This window comes from Sorex araneus, chromosome 3 (assembly GCF_027595985.1).
Source record: "Sorex araneus isolate mSorAra2 chromosome 3, mSorAra2.pri, whole genome shotgun sequence".
NCBI classification, from domain to species: domain Eukaryota; kingdom Metazoa; phylum Chordata; class Mammalia; order Eulipotyphla; family Soricidae; genus Sorex; species Sorex araneus.
Window position 1 is genome coordinate 56298085 of NC_073304.1, and position 4486 is coordinate 56302570.

General features: G+C 39.5%; 1 pseudogene; it reads right to left on the bottom strand.

Annotated features, from left to right (window-relative positions):
* Window positions 1–1039: 1039 nt before the first annotated feature.
* LOC101540308 (pre-mRNA-splicing factor SLU7-like) lies at window positions 1040–2739 on the bottom strand (annotated as a pseudogene).
* Between the last annotated feature and the right edge of the window lie 1747 nt (window positions 2740–4486).

Sequence of the window (4486 nt, forward strand, 5' to 3'; positions counted from 1 at the left end):
TCTCCATGCTCCCTATGCTCAGTCTGCTCACATCCTGTTGAAGCTACAATGTTCTTCCCAGTTATCTGACACATCCCAGCTAGTGTTACTAGCTCTTCTTTCTATTTGAAACACTGTCCTAAACAAAAATTTATTCTTAACTTTCAAGTAATGGGTCAGATGAATTTTTCATCAGGTCTACTCAGAGTACTATTAAATTTGCACTCAAATCTAATAATGAGGAGTCCCTTACACTATTAATTTTCTTTCTATTTTCATTCCCCTGGAGCACTTATTCAGTACACTCTATAATTTACTTACTACAGCTGTGGATTTTGAATCTCCTTTAATATGATGTAAGTTACATTACAGTACAACACATCATGTCTCCCTAAACACTTTTGGGTTTACCTCTGATTGCCCTGAGCATCACCTTCCTGCAACATCAGTACAATGAACTAAGAATTGGACTTTCAGACCAACATCACTGGACTGAACATGGCAGTATGATGGTTTCTTCACCTGATGACAGGAAGATGGTCCCCATCACTGAGGAGAACCCTATAAAATTTACAGTGTCAAAATTTTGAAATTTAAATATTTGTAAACATATTTCCAATTTCCTCTCCCCCAATATATTGCCATTATAGCACTGTTGTTCGTTGTTCATTGATTTGCTCAAGCAGGTGCCAGTACGTCTCCATTGTGAGACTTGTTACTGTTTTTGGCATATTGAATACCCCACAGCTTGCCAGGCTTTGCTGTGCAGGCAAGATACTCCTGATAGCTTGCTGGGCTCTGTGAGAGAGACGGAGGAATCGAACCCGGTTCGGCCGCGTGCAAGGCAAATGCCCTACCAGCTGTGCTACTGCTTTCTACTGCTCCCGTCCATTGTCACTGTGGAGAGGAATGAATTTATTATGCAACCTCTGGAAGTTTTATTATTTAAGTCAGGCAGCATGAAGAGCAAACATGATTTTTCCCGTTTCTCATCTTCAGCAAGAATCCGGGAAGATTGAGTTCACTGTGTATCTGGGGTGATATCTGTGACTAGTCTCTACTATCCTAAGAAGGAGGCCATAGGGTCATCTGGCCTCTGGTGTTTCATTCTGTAGGACTCCATTTCTTCGTCTGTGGGTTCCTGGGTTTCACAGATATTATTGTACGGCTGCTTCCACTCATCCTTCTGCAGGATCTTTTTGACATGAAGAAGGTGGGCCTCCTTGGCATTCAGCACCTTATTCAGCTTTTTGTGTTTCTTTTCTTCATCATCTATGTCTGAACTACTCTTTCAATGCTTCTTCTCCTTTTTCTTCTTTTTCTCTTCTTTTAGTTTTTCCTGATATATCTCCATAAGACTTTGAGGCTTTTGCACTGATTCTCCTTCAGTTGTATCACTTAGAATATATTCCTCTGAATTAGCAACCTCCTTCCCAGCCTTTCCAGTATAGCAGGAATACTTGAAAAAGGAGTGACAACGCTTGTATCCTCATCTTTCATCTTTCCAGTAAGATCCCCAAATATGAGTGTGGTTGTGGATCTTCACATAATCCTGGCACTTGGATCAGGTGACATCCCATTCCTGTCCTTTGGTGATGGTCCCATGTCTTGAGTATTCTACATAGTATTCGGTTTGAGCTAAGAGCAGATCTGCTGGAGGGGCATCCAGATATTCTAGGCCACCATACTTTTCTAAGATGCTTGTTTTCTGCTGCTCTTCAATGAAGTCTCCTTGACTTTGAAGGACTTATACAATAGTTCGAATTTCATAGGATCAGTTTGTATATGTACTTCTGATCCTTTGTCAGAGGCTTCCCAAGCGAACAACTGTGTCTCAGCCATTGAAATAGTATCACCCGTGTCTATAACAAAGTTATCGCCTGCAGAGCTCACTTCATCTGGATTCTCTCCTGCATGGGAATAGGGATTTTCTCTCATTGCTCTGGTTTTGGAATCATAGTAAGCAGAATTTGGATCTAAGTCCCGCAAATATTTTGCAACAAATATTTGAGATTTTGTTGCAAAATCCTGAGATTTTGGACAGTGATCCATCTCTTGGAATCAAAGTTCTGTCCAGGCATGTCAATGTCCTCTGCATATTTTTCGTCATCCTCATCTTCACTGTTAGGATCCTTTACTCCTGAGAATTTGGTTCCTCTTCTCCCCACTGGTGTTTTGGAGAATAAGCCAGTTCCACTAATTTTCTGGAGGCTAATTCTTCTTGGAGTCTTTGGACTTTCAGTGTTCGTTCTGCTAGATCCACTTTGGCATATTCTTTCATAATTTTTATGTGTTTCTCTGCATTATAGCCATTCCACTGATCCTGCTTTTCATCATAATCAAACATCAACTGTGGCTGAATATGTTCATCAGGACCTATATTTGTCCCTGTAAATTTTGCTTCAACTCGCCTTGGTCTCTCAAAGCAGTCTACTTTTTGGTGTGTCATGGTCCCAGAGTTTTCACATGCTCCCTTGCGGTATTTGGTAGTTATGGAATTCTCTTTTACACCCCTCTTGTACATTCTCCAGATGGGCTATACTGCTTCTGTTTCTCTGGTTGTGATCTCTGATGCTTCAAAGTAGGTCTTTTTGATGGATCAATGTACCATGGCACTGAATATATATACTGAGGAATATGAGGGTTGGTGTCTTTTCCATCTTCTTCAACTGTGGCAGAAGCATTACCCAGTTTCCGTTGTTCTTCCAGCTCCTCTTTCTTTCTTCAGTCCTCTCTAGCCATTTTCTTTGGTTCCTCCATTATAGTCATAAAAATGTCCCTCTGGGGCTTAAATGATTATTTAATATTAGGCAATAATGCCAATTAATGATATTTTCAAATGTAAAGCAAATGACAATTTCAAAATACAACGTGCATTTCTGCTCATTGTCATAGATTGCTTTCTAAACGTGAAATGTGTTGAGGGCGGAGCAATAGGACAGTGGGTAGGGCACTTGTCTTGCACGCCACAGACTCAGGTTTGATTCCTGATATCCCAAATAGTTCCTTGAGCATGGAAGGGAGTTATTTCTGAGTGCAGAGCCTGAGTATTAAGAGGTGTGACTCATAAAAAAAAATTAAGTTTGCACATATATTTAATCACAAAAAATCAGTTAATAAAAATGTATCAATAAACAACACTTAATTTTAGGTTCTCTTATTTTAACAAATCATGTCCCTATTAAATCTGAGTCATTAAAATAATGAAAGTTCCATATGCATTTTTATTTTTCCTGAGTTAGTGAATTAAATTAACTAGATATTTCACTGTATCACTGTTACCCCTTGGCTCATCTATTTGCTCGAGTGGGTACCAGTAAAATCTCCATTGTGAAACTTTTGTTACTATTTTTGGCTTATCAAATACGCCACGGGTAGCTTGCTAGGCTCTGCCATGAGGGCGAGATACTCTCGGTAGCTTGCCAGGCTCTCCGGGAGGGATAGAGGAATCAAACCAGCTGCATCCAAGACAAAAGCCCTAACACTATGATATTGCTCTATAATTATATTTAAAATTAAATAATAAATAATTATATACAAAGATGTTTTATTTGCCCTTAATTGAACAGACCTCTCCAAATGCAGCAGTTATGTGTACCTAGGTCGAGAACTCAACATGACAAAAGACCTGGCATCTGAACTGTGCAGGAGGAAGAGAGCAGTATGGAATGCCTTCAGGAGTGTCAAAGAAGTGATTAAGAAGACAAAGAACTTCCAACTCCGTGCACATATTTTCGACTCCACTGTTCTTCCTGCACTAACATATGCCTCAGAGACCTGGGCCCTACGAAAACAGGATGAGAATGCTATTTGGGTATCCCAAAGAGGAATTGAAAGAGCTATGCTGGACTATCATGTTTCACTCAAGTGAGAGAAGAAATTCAGAGTTCCAACCTCCATCGATAATAAAGAATCGGGGGGGGGGGGGGATGCTGTCTCATTTGCCAACGCGTCAAAAATCAGAGAGGCCGGACACATAATGCGATTTAGAGACGACCTCGACCTCAAAAAATCAAGTGGCCACCTACCAACAAGATGGTGAGACTTCTTTGTCAAGACCCTGAATGAACAGTTTGAGGCTCGTCATGTTCCTGGAGTGAGCAGGTGCATTGGGCTGCACTAGCATGGGACAGGGATGAGTGGAGATGTTATTGGCGCCCACTCAAACAAATTGAAGATAAACAGGATGACAAGTGATATACAAAGAACCATATCATCCACTTTGGCACAAACAAGTAGAAAAAATAATTGAGTAAAAGTACATCTGTAGAAAATACTCAGTATGCAAGATTATTCATTTTTAAGGATAATATGTAGAAAATAGTACAATGTTGTAGCTACTCAAATTCAACTGATTTAATATCACTGCTTATGTTGCTATTGTTAAAATGTGCATATTTATTGATAGAATATTTATATAAATATTAACCATCAATGCTATTATTTACATTTACATTTTAAATAAGAAATCCAACATAAGAGTGCACCTTGATTATAATGTGACAAG